Source organism: Talpa occidentalis, unplaced genomic scaffold, assembly GCF_014898055.3.
Source record: "Talpa occidentalis isolate TD23 unplaced genomic scaffold, MPIMG_talOcc4v2.1 talOcc4.5, whole genome shotgun sequence".
NCBI classification, from domain to species: domain Eukaryota; kingdom Metazoa; phylum Chordata; class Mammalia; order Eulipotyphla; family Talpidae; genus Talpa; species Talpa occidentalis.
Window position 1 is genome coordinate 134,392,804 of NW_023604861.1, and position 16,355 is coordinate 134,409,158.

General features: G+C 37.0%; 1 long non-coding RNA gene across 8 annotated transcripts in view; it reads left to right on the top strand.

Annotated features, from left to right (window-relative positions):
• The first annotated feature begins 2,743 nt into the window (after positions 1–2,743).
• LOC119258752 (uncharacterized) overlaps positions 2,744–16,355 on the top strand; it is an 80,921-nt gene continuing 67,309 nt past the window's right edge. For 5 of the 8 annotated variants that reach the window (XR_008554171.1, XR_008554172.1, XR_008554174.1 and 2 more), the window contains exons 1-3: positions 2,744–2,880; positions 6,873–7,007; positions 12,853–13,019. This is a non-coding gene — a long non-coding RNA (uncharacterized LOC119258752). The other 3 variants (XR_008554173.1, XR_008554176.1, XR_005128319.2) reach the window with 3 other exon arrangements.

Genomic DNA, 16,355 nt, shown 5'->3' on the forward strand with positions numbered 1-16,355 from the left:
ACCTGCGCTGCAGAGGCTGTGGACAGCTTCACAAGCGCTACGCTCAACCCGCTGCACCACCCGGGAGGCCCTGCATGTAGATTTAAAGGCATTTTGAACCCTTGGAAAACTGACTGAATCCCTCTTTTTTGTGCGATGTGTGCTTGCACAGGGAGCGCGAGTCAGCTGGCACTGCTCTCTGCGCGCATTAGCTGGCAGGCCTCTTCCCCTCCTCCTCTGACCTGGAGCAGGGAGGTCTGGAGTCTCCCCTCTTGCAACCCGACTCTCCATCTGCGTGTAGCTGTGTGCCCAACACAGCTGGGCTCTGCAAGTTAGGATTATTGCCAGTCATTTCCAACTTGCCAAGGTTTCAGAAGGGCAGCTGGGACATCAGAACTTTCCTGGGAATTTCCCGGCTGCCAGCTCGGATACTGTATCCTTGTTTGCTGAACTAAAACTAGTAAAGATTGGCAAAGATAAATTAGCAACCGCTCCGGAAGGATGGTATGTCTCAGCCAAACATTTGCTGAACAGTGATTCCAAGTAGCATCCAACTCCGTCTCTAATGTGTTAACAGATGTGGGCATTATCGGCGGGAGTTAATATGGCATCATTCACAGAGCTGAGCTGGATGAGTTTTCTCTCTAAATGATGTTTTGGAGCAACAGACTAGAAAAGATCAGTCTACGCTGACAATCAGCATGAGAGAGCATTGAACACATTTCTGCATCTTTCTCCTGGGTTCCTCTTGGGAGGCCACCAATGATCTAGCCTGTAGTTTCCTACAACATACCTGGAAACCAGCAGACCATATGTTCTGCCACTTATAGTATAAGGTTTTGGGATTAGACACCTCATCCTGCTAGGAGAACCATTCCCTGGGGTGGACCAGATACTAAACAAACTGCTACAGTTCCCAGCGTTGGCTCAGGGGGAAAGCTGATTAGCCAAGTCTCCCTGCCTGAATGGGAGCTCAGCTCAGGAACAATAGTAGGCCTTGTCGGCAAGAGCAAGGAGCCTACTGTGTAGAGAGCATCTTTCTTCCTGCCTGGGACATTCACTGTTACTTAATTTTCACATCAGCCAATAAAGACAAAGGTAATAGTAATGAAAACAAGAAATGACATTTGTTAAGTACTTAATGGACTACAAACTGCTTAAATATTATCTGTGTTTGTTTTGTATATGTAAGTGCACTAATGCCAGGCTCATTTGTTTACAATTGTTATGCCCTTTGACAAATTGCTCTCTTTATCAAAAAATTTAACTTATGCAGCATGAGTAAGTTCTGGAGATCTAACACAGAGCGTGGTGACTATCATTAATACTACATTGTATACTTGAAATTTGCTAAAAGAATGAATATTAAGGGCCTCCCTTGGTGGCACAGTGGTTGAGCACTGGGCTGCGAAGCTGCCTGCAGCCTCTGCAGCGCCGGTTCGATCCCCGGCCCCTGGTGAGGGTTCCACATGGTGCGCAGACCTCTCCTGCCGCACCCGCTGCTCCTCTCAGCAGTGTACTTCGGTCCTTCTGCCTGTTCTGTTCCCTGCTCTGGTTTTGGTGAATTCTCTCACCCTCCCGCGCTTCTGACTGTACCCAGTGCTTGTATAAACAAATAAATAAATCTTTAAAAAAGAAAAGGTGTTAAAAAAAGAATGAATCAAGTGTTCTCAACACACACTGTCACCATGTAAGATGATAGATATGTTAATTTATTATAGTCATTACTTCACAATGAATACTTATATCAAAATTGTATAACTTACATATATATGAAATTTATTGAATATTGATCAGAGATTTTCCATATAGTCTCTGCCCCCACACATGTATAGCCTCCTTCATTATCAATATACATCCCGCTCCAAGAGTGGAATTGATATATTTGTTACAACTGATGATTCAGATTAATACATCATAGTCACCCAAACTCCATAGTTTACATTAAAGTTCACTCTTGGTTTGGAAAATTCTAAGCATTTGGCCAAATATATGGTGACATGTCTCCATCATTGTTGTATCATGCAGAGAAGTCATTGCCTGCAAAACCCTCTGAACTCTGCCCTTTGACCCTCTTCCCCAGTCTCTGGCACCCACTGACCTTTTCATGGTCTCAGTAGTTCTGCCTTTTCCAGAATGTCATACACTTGGAATCATTCCATTTGTATTCTTTTCCAATTGGCTTCTTTTACTTAGCACCATGCATGTAAGATCCTCCGTGCCTTTTCACGGTTTGATTATGCATTTATTTTTGCACAGAGTAATATTCCATTGGCTGGATATACTGTAGTTTATTTATCCATTTACCTACTGAAGGACATCTCGGTTGCTTCCAAGTACAAATAAAACTACTATAAATATCCATTTACAAGTTTCTGTGTGGACACAAGTTTTCAACTACTTTGGGTAAATGAGATTTATGATTTCTGGATCATATGATAAGAGAATGTCTAGTTTTGTAGAAAACTGCCAAATTGTCTTCCAAAGTGATTCTAAAAATATACAATTTTTTATTTTTTATTTTTTAATTTATTTATTTTTTTTTATTTTTTATTTTTTTTATTATTTTTTTATTTTATTTTATTTTATTTTTATTTATAATAAAAAATAATAAAAAAAATAAAGGTATCATTATCAGGAAAAAAAATAAATAAATAAAAATATACAATTTTTATTTGCCAAGCATGTCTCACTAAAGCTAGAAAATATTATATGTGTATTATTACATCATGCAATCTAGTAATGACATAGGTATCATTCTAGGGGTTACTATACATACAAAGAAAATGAAAATCAGAGAGCTTCAGTGATTTTCAAGTTGACTCAGCAGTAAGTGATGGGGCTTCCGCCAAACCGAACGTGTAATAAAGCAGAGTGGAAGCATGCAGACTTCAGAGGCAGGTAGATGGAAGTTTGATGCCCTGCTGACCTACAGTGCCAGTTGCTTAGCAAGTTGCTTAGCTTCATTGAATTTCAAGTGTATCATCAAAGGTACTGACAATGAAGCTACCTGCTGGGATTAGAGATAAGTTAGGGAATGTGCTACCACACAGAAGCCATTCAATAAATGCAGGTCTTACTACCCTTTCTATGATGATCTACTTGGGGCCAGGAGAGAGATGCTTTTCAAATTTTCTACCCCATGTTGAGATTGGGCTAAGGTCTGGAATTGGAGTGGCAATTTATGTTGTAAGTTTAATGGATCCAGTTCTAGAAAATTGAGCAGCAGGAAATGAAAAATCATATACCGCCTGGAGTTCCCTTCCTTGGCAGATAAATAATTCTGTTTCTGAGGCCCTGTGAAGTCACCTTTATGACTCTGTAAGAGTGTCCCTGGAATTGAAAATCTGGTCTCACTTAGATCCTTACTTTTAGCAACTGTTCCTAGAAACCCAAGATTTCTTAATTCTTTTGCTATCTGCTTTATGTCATGTAAGGGCAGATGGTTAGAATATTCTTGATATTTGGTGTAAAGAGAAAGATGATTTCAGGATGCTGAATTTTGAAGAGTAGGAATCCCTAGGAGAAAACACCTTCAAGAGGAATAGTGGATATTATCTATGCCATTAACACCCTTCATAAAATGACTGACTATTGTGCAAAACACATATTATCCAATTATTTGCACAACATTGTATCCTGCACATTTTCTTTGTGGAATGAGACAATTTGAGATCTTCCTAGCTTTGCTACTCATTATTTGAGCAGAGATCATGAAATTGAATAATCTTTACCACATTCAGAGTAAGCTGTTTGCATAAATATTTCCATTCCAGACCTGGTGGGTATGCAAAACTGCCCAGCACTGATAAGGAACTGGGATTCAGATTATTTGCTTCACTCATGATCACACGTCTAGTAAACATTGAGATGCAGATAAATGTATCCTGGATACCAAGTTCAAACAAAATTGTCTTCTAAATGGAAATATATTCTTCTTTTGTTCTGAAATATGTTTAATTTGATTAAAATAACAAATATTGAAAAGCTATAATGTGCAGGACAAACTTTAATTCAAAAGACAAAGACACAGATTATCCTTAAAAGTATTAGTTCTTCCACAGGGTGCAAGACCATCTCTGCTGCCACTTCTGGTCTTGGGTCTTGCTTGCTTTCTCTCTAGAACCTCTGTCATGAAGTTTAATTGTGTCTCCCCAATGAAGTTTAGATGGAATGACAGTAGTTTGATGACTCATTTTAAGCTGATGCGTCATTTTCTGTCTACTGCCTGCTTTATTATTATTATTATTATTATTATTATTATTATTATTATGGAAATTCAGTCTCTTTGTCAGGACAAATTTTGGAACTGACAAATTTGCATCAAAATTTCCTAAATAAGATGTGGCCTTTCATTCTTTAGAGTCAAAACTCTTAATCGAATAAATGCTTTGTTCTTATTCTTGAATAAATTTGTTTTTATTCTTACATATATTGTGAATCCCTTTGATCTTATACTCATTTTTGTGTAATGACACTTTTGAGGCTCTTAGTGCATGTCAGATACTGTGTTAAAGTTCACTTATTTCTTGTGTGGAATCCCCCTAAGAGGTAGGTTTATCATTATTCCCACTTTATAGATGAAGATCTTAAGATGCAGGGGGTTAAGTAACTCCAGGGAGGATGCTGGATGGTACGTAGTAGATAATGTGGACAGTCTATTCTGTTCACTTAGTGTTGTGTGCTAGTCATCTGCCTTTTGTTTCTTTGCTACACTTCACTTTGATGGTCTCCTTCAACCTGGACCCCTTTTCTTTGATTATTGGAGTTGGACTTATTTTAAACATGTTGCATCCAACACAACTTTTATTTATTGTTAAATGTGTTGTATTTCTCTCCATTTCTTGGCCTCTGCTACCAAAAATTGTCTTTCTCTTTATTTCTTCTTGGATTTTTTTTTCTCCGATAAATTATCTTCTCTTTAATATCTTTAAGGTTAAATAAAAACTTGACGTGAAGAAGAATTCTACTTTTTTGCTCAATTCCATTCTGATACATGAAGCTATCTCACATTCATTTCCTTTACTTCTCTCATTTGCTCCATTATTTTTATGCATATGTTTCATGTTGCAACTTGTCAGGCTATTTCTTATTTTAAGAGTATTTTATTTTGGGTCAACATTTTTTTTGTAAGAATATTATAGTAAGCAAAGTGTGGACAATCTATGATTTCAATTTGAAACTTAAGCTTTAATGCTTTACATGCAATGCCTTCTTTTTGTTTGTTTGTTTATTTTTTTTAAATAAAGTAGCATTGTTTTACATCCTTATTAATATTTTGGCAATACAGGATTTCTCCCTCAGGTGTGGTCACCACCAGAGCATGCATAGTCCTCCACCATAGTCCTCCACCATAGCCCATTTTGCTCTCTGCACCACCAGCACCATCCAAACCCTTCTATATCCCCCTCTGGATGCCGTAGGTCTATGGTTAGCTTTCTTGTCTGCCTTAGGCATTTGGTATCCCTTGGCAATCCATCCAGAATCCATTTTGGTGTATTCGCAATGAAGACCCATATGTTCAAGATATCTATGTAAACTCAAACTAATTGTCTTTAAATGACATATTTTTTCCATGGTACTAGCTACCATATACATCAGACCCATTGTTTCTGTGTATTTCTGAAACTACAAGACTGCATGTCCACATCACAGATAACAAAGCTGATTGTGGCATGATTGGGATATGTAGGGAGACATTTCAGAAGCACTTCCATGTCAGTCAGTGCGCCTGTGGTAAAATTGAAAAGTGGCATCCACCGGCATAATAAACAATTGTTGGAAAGGGCAGTACGTAGGAGAAACTTGGAGAAACAGGCATTCATAGCAGCACCATAAATCTTTCTGAATCCCATGTGTTTAGAAGTTCCCTCTGTGAGATGTTTGGACTAGTAGAGGTAAGAAAATATTTGTTTTAATAAGTGTGCCACTCTGGGGTGGGAGAGGGTATTGCTGCATATAAGGAGGTGGATCTCAGTGTCTGATCCTGAGATGTCACCTTTTCATCCAGGTCCAAATGGTTCTGCAGTCTGGTGTGTAGGAAGCGACACTCTTATTCTAAGTGTTCATTTTACCAACAAATTATTCATTCACAGTAATAGGCGATTTCTTATGAAAAGGAGACAGCTGGTGTCTGTTTCTGATGAGGATAAAAGGCAGAGGGGTACACGATAATCATGGGTTATTAAATATTCACATTGTTGGAGACTCCTGCAGTCATTGCACATTTAGAAACAATTAAAATAAAGCGATTGTCACCTTGGAGTCCCAGTAGCCGGTCATTGCAGCCGACTATTCTAGCATCAAATGCAACCCCTAGCAGCTGCTTCTCAGGACCCATAAATGAGAAAAGACACACAATAGATGTTCTTTATGCCTTTTCAGTGGCAATTCAGGGTTTTTCCTTGACTGGGTAGCATTTTTCACTCAAATATGTAAATATTTTAAGTGACACGTTATGGTTCCATCTTCAACAATAGAATCATAATAAATGCAATTTTTAAAATAATATTTCATATGGTTGCTTCTGATGAAAATACGCCAGGATAAAAGGCTATGAAATGCCACTGTTCTCTCGTGTTCTTTTTCCTTGCTGTGGCTAATTCTTAGTTTTTATTGAGAGTTTGTTTTCTTGTGGCACATAATTAGCACGTTTAAAACACTTTGCACCTTTTAAACAACATCGGATAAAAGTACGTAAATAAATATAGGTTGAGGAGCACAGGTGTCTTTCTGATTCAATTAGTGCTTCTTTATTCTAAACTCTTCCTTGACTTACAATCTCTTTTTTAATTCAAAAGATGAAAATAAACAGTCATTTGGCTATTAGAGGAGCCCACAGAGGGCTCATTAACTGGGTTCTAATTGGGTTCTTTCACAAATCTGTTACTCAGGACTGAAGGTGAATCCGATGCCAGCAGCAAATGAGTGCACAGAGGGCTGTGAAGTGGAAGGACTAAAAGCACCAGAGGAATAGGGGAAAGAGAAGAATTTAGGACAAAGGAAATGCCCTTTAATATGGGCCAGAGGTAGGAGGTAAACTAGAGGGAGACCTTGGGAAGCTGGTGTTCAGAAAGTCAGACTTGAACTCTTCTGAGCTTTTTCTTTGTTTCATGACTGGAACAGGCATTAGAGCAACTGTGACACTGGTGATGCTGCAAGGTGCCCTACCACCCCACTGACACCTGGACAGTGTGTGCTTGTCTGTGTCCCCAGGCTCAACTGAGTCCCCCTTGATTGTTTTCCATACCCACTTTGGCCATGACAAGGCATTCCTGGCAGCAGGGACCATGTCTCCTATAGCTGCCTTGTGCAGTATGTAGCACAAATTAAGTCCTTGATTGGTGGTTATTGAATCAACCAACTGAACAATCAATTAGTAGGTGAACAAATACATCACCTCACCCTTTGTCATTGCTGAGTCCTTCGCTTCTTCTTCTCCACTTGTTTTAACTTTTATTCAGATTAACTTCATTATGAAATTTTTCCAATTTTGTACCACCCAGAAATAGAGAATCACTTATGATCACCTCCTCAAACTATACAAATAACATCCAATATGTGCATCTATTATAAAAAATGATTGTGGTGTAGTATAATGACATTATTTCTCAGGCAGATTATGGAATTGTGGGAGCATGGGACTGAGTATTAATCATCTTCAGAAGCTTCTCTGTATTATCCAAAGCACTTAGAACAGAGCTTGGCATCTAAGAGGTGATAAATAGGCATTTATTAAGTAAGTGATTGGATCCTGATTTAGGGATGACACAAAACATTTCAATCAGGATTATAAAGATTTCCTAACTCCAGCATTGATTTCCTTGTAAGATGACTTTATTAGTTTTTGGAGGATCAGTGTCGTAGTCACAGAAAGGCGCAAAAGCAAAATACTTCTGGATAAAATATATAGTAAATTTAGATGATAAAGAAACGAAGCTATGATAAAAGATAAAGTCATGATAAAAAGGATAAAAATAACATAAATATCTCTTAGGCCAGACCTCCCCCTGGTAAGCAGGTGCTGAATCATCACACAACCAGCTCTTGGGTAGAAAATAGTGAGATTTGGCTGAATGTTTAATGATACAGCAGTCGTCAGAATTAAGCACTTCGCAAGACTCAGAATAAGGACAGAAAAACAGAGGTGGGAGTAGTGGAATTATAAAATAATAATACTTATAATATAATTTTTATACACTAGCTAAGCAGAACTCATATGTTATTCATAAATTATTGCACATGTGAAACTATACAACTAAGATCAACATCACATTATTTTTCACAAACTGTATAAAATATTAGTATCTTTGTACTTTTCCTAGAAGGTGAGAGAATAAAATCCACATCATGATATTGCTATGGTCAGTGGAAGTGGGTTCTTGAGTTCCTCCCTTAAGAATGAGATGAGGGCCTCCCCGGTGGTGCAGCGGTTGAGCGCTGGGTTGCGAAGCTGCCTGCAGCCTCTGCAGCACCAGTTCGATCCCCAGCCACCAGGCGAGGGTCCCACATGGCGCGCAGACCTCTCCTGCCGCCCGCTGCTCCCCTCAGCAGTGTACTTCGGTCCTTCTGCCTGCTCTGCTCCCCTCTCTGGCTCTGGTGAATTCTCTCACCCTCCCGCGCTTCTGACTGTACCCAGTGCTTGTATAAATAAATAAAGAAATCTTAAAAAAAAAAAAAAGACTTAAACTTAATTCAATAAATTAAAAAAAAAAAAAGAATGAGATGAGGGGCCTCCCTGGTGGTGCAGGTGGTTGAGAGCAGCACTGTGAAGCTGTCCACAGTCCCTGCAGCACGGGTTCGATCCCAGCTGGCCAACGAGAATCCCACATGGTGCGGCAGACCTCTCCTGTCGTGCCCGCTGCTCCCCTCAGCAGTGTATTTCTGTCGTCTGCATATTCTGCTCCCCGCTCTGTCTCTGGTGAATCCTCTCACTCTCCTGTGCATCTGGCCTGTACCCCAGTTATTGTATAAATAAATAAATTTAAAAAAAGAATGAGATGAGGAGACAAGAAATTGAACTGGAAGCTGAGATTAGTGGAAACGATAGAGCAACAGAAAGAGTAAGTGTCTCCTAATGGGGACTTCCGGCTGCCTGTGCAGCTATAGTAAAATATGCTTCTTCATGAGTGGGATGATCATGAAATGGAGGACAACACCTCCGCAGAGCTGGAGATCTTAGTATTATAATGAAGATGAGGTCAGAGTTAGTTCAGGTTTCTTCTCAGCACGCTCCACCACGGGGTCCTGCTGCTTGCTCTGTAGGCCAGCCGTGGTTCCACTTTGTTGTCACTGGATTGCTTCAACAATCGAATAAAACAAAGAAGTTACTAGGGACAGAGAGTAAGCAATGATTTTCAGTAATTCATTAAACATTAATTTCTATGCGCTATTATTAGTGCATGTTTGTATGTGTTCTTGTTCCAAGTATTCATGCAAAGGGCAAGAGGCAAGCACATCCAAGAAGTCCCCTCCTCATTATGACTTATTTGTGTTAAGACTTAAGAGCAGTCACTAATGTAATGAAGCTAAAATCCATAATTTCCAAACCAATAGAAAAAAGGATAAGCCAGCCCAGAACTGTCCTCTCAAGCCAGCAATTTTTTTAAAATAAATTTTATTTTTATATTCCCCATACAATTGTAACCCCCTTATTTTGACCCCAATCCCTCCCCTCCCCGCCCCCCACCCCCCATAGAGTGTCTCTGGTTCATAGTTGTTTGTTGATTTTGATATTTTCTTTCTTATAGTTATTCTTTTTCCTGGTCCCTTATTTAGGTTTTGTAGATTCCTGCTATGAGTGAGACCATCCGGTATTTTTCTTTTTCTTTCTGGCTTATTTTGCTGAGCATGATCCCTTCCAGCGCCATCCATGTTGCTGCAAATTGCATGAGTTTATCGTTTTTGAATGCTGAGTAATAGTCCATGGTGTATATGGACCACATCTTCTTGATCCAGTCATCTATTTTTGGGCATTTGGGTTGTTTCCAAAGCTTAGCTATTGTAAACAGTGCTGTCAAGCCAGCAATATTTATAAAAGAGATCAACAGAGTTCTCCTCCCACTTGGTTCATTGTTTGCCCTCCATCCAATCCACACTATTCATGACTGTTCTGACCACCTCCTATCTCTCCATTGGCAAAGGAGGTATTTCCTAAATACTCCAGACATGGCATGAGACCCTGAACTGATGCACAAAAACAGCTTATTCGTCACAAGTACCACAGCCTGGTGGAGGAAGCTATTGAGTGACAAGAAAATGAGGTCACACTTGGTTCTTGCAAGAGGATGTGATTGGTTTGTTTGGATAATTTTGGACACTGGCAGGGGGGTTGCCCAACCATCAGGTTGAGGGTCGGGTTGGAGGAAGCTGGTTAAGTTTATAGGGGAACCAGCTGGGCAATGCAGGGATCCTTTCCTGTGGGGTTGGGCACTCATCAAGAGAGGGCAGGGCAGCCAATGCTAGGACTTTGGGGGCTCACAAGGCTCAAAGATGTTAAGTTTTGCAGTATATTTCATTCAGAACTTATGCTACCATTTCCCATGTTTTTAGTATTACTCAGTCATAGCTCCTAATCTAATCAGCCACCAGGATTAAGCAAATTTATTCTGAGTTATACTTCTAATTAAGATCAAAGTTTGAAGACTATGAGGTAGCCTGCACAAATGAATACTTAAATACAACAGAGCAGGAGGTTAAAGGATTTTTTTAAAAAGAGACAAATAACATGCACAGAATCTGGGGTGAGCTATTTGGTACAGGTTAACATGATTTGGGGTTCCATTTTCCTGTGTATCTGGGAGAAAAATGAAAAAAACCAACAAAAAACTACAACCAGAAAAACAACAAATTGTTTTGGAAGGTTTTATTATCTGAAAAAAATGGAAGGAAATTTCTTCTCAATTAATATTAGATTTCACTTGCAATAGAAATTAAGTAAATCAAACACTGTCTGCGACTCTAGGTTTAAAAAGTTGTAGAGCTATTTTTCAGAAGATTTTTTTTTCCTATAGCACTCCATCCTGGAGTGGAATTCACACTTATTAACTACATACTATGTACTTTGAACTGAGGTCTATAATTTCATCTAATCTCCACCACAATGCTGGTGAACTACATACTGCTTTTTGAAATTTTATACTTGAGTTGATAAAGGCATGCAGAGGCTAAGCTAAATTCCCAAGATGAGAGACTTGGACAAGTTCCAGTCAGGATTTAAGTCCAGGATTACTTGATTTTTAAAAAGCATAGGGTTTAACATCAAATAATAGCTCATGAAGTCATTTCTACTCAGAAGTTAGATAATACCATCCAGGCATACCACTCTTTTAATATTTAGTATCTAGGCATGTATAATTGGAACTGAAAAATTCATAGAAATAAGTTGTCAATTCATTTTTACTACTTCACATACAAGGAACTCAGGTAAGCTTTGAGTGAGTTCAGAATATCAGACTGACCTATTTGATAAAAATTTAAGTTGTTTGCATGCAGAGAGAGAGTGAGTGAGAGAGAGAGACCATTATTATAGTGAGATCCATAAACCTATATCACTATTTTGTATCAAACATAAATAACAGGGGCCAAATATATCTGGCATAAATTACAGGGTAACCTACTTTCCATCTGAATTCAATTCAGGAATATGCAAAATTAAGGGAAAAATTTTCTTGCAAATACTTAAATTCTCTCCAAAGCTTGAACAAGTTGCCTTTTGAAATTTTAAATGGCATCATGCAGGTCTAAAGCAATTAAATTTAGTAAACTTATGATAAAGTGGGAGTGAATTATACTTTGCTTAATAAGATAACCTCCTTGTAATTCTCTACTTTCTAATACAGTATTTAATAAGCCTCATGAAGTATCGCCTAGCCAGGAGGGTAGAACTTGCATTAGAGGGAAGGCAATGGGATCTTCAATTTGTAGCTGTGGTTTTGCTTGGAAATTATTGAAATTAAAATCCAGCAACATTTGTGCTGCTACAATCCAAAAAAGTCTCTGCTTCAAAGACACAGCCAGAGTTGAACTTCTCAATTTTGTGGACAGCTGAGAAACCACTACCAGTAAATAACTACTAAATATGCTAAAAATGAATGCTATTAGTGATGAGGTGTCGAGTTTAAAAGCCTCCTGAATATCAATTTCCAGCGAGAAAAAGAGAGGAATGTTTTACCTCTTGGAGGCTGGTAAATGGCTGGCTGTTTAGCAAAATCCAGCTAATAGACCTCTTGTCATCCAAAAGTGAGGGCACAAGCCTCTCTTTTCTTCTCTTTTCATAGTAAGTTGAAATATTGTCACCCAGCCCAGGAAAAAGCAAGAAAAGGTACCAGAAGCTGAGAAATCCCCCAGAAGAGAATTAAGCCTTATTTGGTGCAGACCAACAGAAATGTGGCATCTCCTTGACCTTTGTTTTTCTGTCTTCCATCCATTTCCTTTTCACTCTTAACTCTTTCTCTTTTTGGTTTGGACCTCCCAAACTGCTTGAGGCTGAGACAGGGCCTGTGTGGGCAGAGTAAAGCAATTTTGCAATGACTCATCTTTTCTTTTTTTTTTAGGAGAGAGTATGATAAAGAAGACTTTTTTATTTTTATCAAAGTTGTAAGTCTCAGTTGCCTAGGACAGAAAATGAAGTAAAAATCAGAAATAAGTTGCATGTAACTGACTGGAACATTCCTTGTGCCTTGTCTCCTGGGGAACTCAGTGGGGTGAAACATGTGCAGAATGACAAGAGATGACACCGAAGGTGACCTTTAAGTTTGGTTCCCACCTGGAGACAGAGGCCCTGGAAAAGCTATCAACTGCCCATTAAACAATTTTGCATAGATATTTAAGGCTCCAATGTATAATTTTTCCTTTTCCATATTACATTTCAAGGAAATAAAACCTCTTGTTCAAACCTGTCAGAAGCATTTTGGATCTGGGCTCTGTGGCATGGCATATGACTGAACAATCATAACTACACACCAGAGGTAAATTTGACAATGTCACATGTGTGCCGTCCTCAATCCAGCTATTAGCGAAGAAAGAAAAAAACGAACAAGGTAGGAAAAGGATAGATATGGACAAATTATAACTCCTCCTTGTTTTAATTCAAAATTATCTTCTTGGGCCACTTACCCAATTTTTGGACTCAGGATTCATTTGCTGAGTTCCATTAGACAATGTATATGAATATAGAGATAAGTATACAGTGTATTTATAATATTAAGTGATTGGGATTTTCAGCCATGAGCATGTCAATTTCCCACACTTTAGTATTTTTACAGTTCTGTAATTTTAATAGAATTGCATTTTTATTGAATTTGTAGATTAATTTAGGGAAAATAGGTATGTTTATGACACAAAGATTTCCTATCCGAGAATTTGAACAATTTTAAACTTAATTCTCTGAGAAACATTGTGTGTTTTGTTTTATCCAATATTAGCACCATATATTTTTCTCAATGTTAATAAACCTATTATTTAGAATAATTTTCTCATTTTTAGTTAATGTATTTAAATTTACAGTCAATTCTTATATTCATTAGACCTTGTGCCCAGCAACTGTGCTAAAGTTTGATACACATGATAATGATTTAATAATTTCTAGGACATGTTTAGATTTTTTATGTATATAAAGTAATAATGTAACTTATTTCTAGTATTCCAGAACTTTTTTTTAAGAAGACAATTTCTGTTGAACATTTTGGAATACATTTATACACTTGTTAAAATACTCAAATTGCTCAAATTGCTTATCTTCTTTCATCTGTTAATGTGTGAGTTACATTAATGTAGTTTCAGTGATAGAAAAACTCCTTGCATTCTAGCAATAAATACATTTTGGTTATTATGTCATCCATTTGATACTTGCTTAATACTTTCTAATATAGATAAAAACTATTTATCATTAGCTATCTTTCTAAAAATCACTTTTTTCCCCATGAAAATATTTTCTGGGATATTATCTCTTATTAAATGGGCAAATTGCAGTGCAGAATATTAGAGTTCCAAGCCCACAACCATTTTCCTTATAATAAAAACACAAAATAAAACGCCTCTGAGTTAAAAAAAAAAAAACAAAACTCAAATTAGGCCATACAATTTTTCAAAAATTGTTTTTCAATCCCAAAAGAAAAATGATGTGGATATTAACAAGGAATTGCTTTGTCTCAATAGGGCTGCATAATGCACAACCACAAAATCTTAGCTGCATAAGATAGTAAATATTAATTTACTTCAAGAGCTTGTGGGCTTCAGCTGAATTGGTCTGAGCTTGGCTGATAGGGGCAGGGCTTGCCCATAGACCTGTCATTTCTATAGCTTTGACCTTGGCTCAGCTGTCTGGGTTTGTGCCTTTTTGTCCACAAATGTGGATTTGATAGTTACAGAATCCTTTATGATTTTGATTAATACTTTATTTTGGTGATTTGTGTTCTCCTGAAATGTCATATACAATATGTCTCCATCAATAATTTCCTAGTATTTTTCATAGTTAATTTGTTTTTCATTTATTTCTATGTCCTCTTTTTTCTTTAGTATTATAGATGGGTGGATAATTGATAGGTTGAGGTAGATATTAATAGATAGAAATAGATAGATAGAGAGAGATAGATAGATAGATAGATAGATAGATGTATATTAAATATATCCATATGCCAAATTTTGATTTATTATGTTTGGGGAACATTTTCCAGATCATGTTGAGTTTTCATTATATAGTGATAATTATTTTTTATTAAATATATATTAATTTAAATGCATTTCTTCAGCTTAAATATTATGTGTATGAATTTGAAGACAGGCCATAATATTGGAAAATTGATCTAAGTACGTGTGGTCATTCACAGTTTTATGTGTTTCATTTTGGTGAATATTTTCACTCTAGGTCTCTACCTTATAACCTCTTACTAGGTTACAATGAAAGTAGTTTTTAGCCTAATTTTCACCACATAATTATACATTATTACTCAAATTTATTTTTCTAGTTGCTTGTTCTGTAGGCACAATGAAGGTATGCTTCTATCATATTTAAAAATGCTTCAGTGACTCTTTGCATGATAGGTTCTCCCAAAGTAAATATGGTAATATTTTAGTATAATTTCGCCAAGGAAAATTCTCTGCATCACTGTCTATACAAACTGCTGTTTTAGAATAAAATCTCAAGTGCCATGCTAAAGTGTATAGGTTAATGCACACACTCAGTTCTTGCACACTGTTTTTACAAGGTTGAGTACACCTGTTCATTATTTTTTGCTAGCCTATATGTCTTGAAGTCACTGATTTTACTAATAACTTTAAATTTCTTTTAGTAAGCATTCAGTGCCATCCATTGCAGAAGATAACTGAAGCTTTCTTAGTAGTTCCTTCAAGAGTGTTGATTTCTACTTAGAAACTTTCAAGTACTAATTCATTATCCCTGCAATGTAATGCTGACTTAGGGAACTAATTATCAAATGCAAATTAATAAGCAAAAACATATACTTTCCATGATCAGTGATGAGTTATTAAACATTAAGTTACACACAAACTAGTAGTTTTATAGTGTAAAAGTGATAGCAAATTCACTTCTTAAACTCATCACTTAAAAAATGTACATGATTAACATTTTAATTTATATTAGGCTGTAATTTCCACATTTCTGTATCTATACATACTGGTATATAAGCTCATACATGCACATAAAACATGTGCAACATTTATTTTATAGTATTGGTCTGCACACATAATTATTTTTATCTATGTACACTTGCATAAATTTAAAAATAAGCCTTAAACTCAACTATAAGAAAACAATCTGATTTTAAAAATGGACCAAATGTCTCAACAGGCCCCTTACCATAGAAATACACAGATGGCAGCCAGAATAAGAAAACATGCTTCATGTCACATATCATCAGGGAAGTTAAAATAAAAACAAAAAAATATGAGATTCCTTTATGCACCTATTAGATTTACCAGAATCTAGAACACATACATTCCCAATGTTGATGAGTGTGTGCACCAGGAGGAGCCTTTCTGGGGGGGATATAGAGTGATACAGCTGATTTGGAAGACAGCATGGTAGTTTCTTGCAAACCTAAACATATCCTTACCATAAAATTCAGAAACTTTGCTCTTTGGTATTTATCCATAAAAGCTGAAAATTATGTCTATGCAAAAGCCTGCACCTGTATATATGTAGAAGTTGCATTCATGATTTTCAAAACTTAAAATTATCCCATGTGTCCTTCCGTAGGTAAATGGATACACAGCTAGTTGTACATCTTGGCAGTGGAATATTATATAGCTCTAAAAATTGTTAATAAACTGAAAGGCATGGAGGAAATTTAAATGCATATTACTGAATAAAAGATGTCAGTCTGAAAAGGCTATGTACAATATAATTCTAACTATTT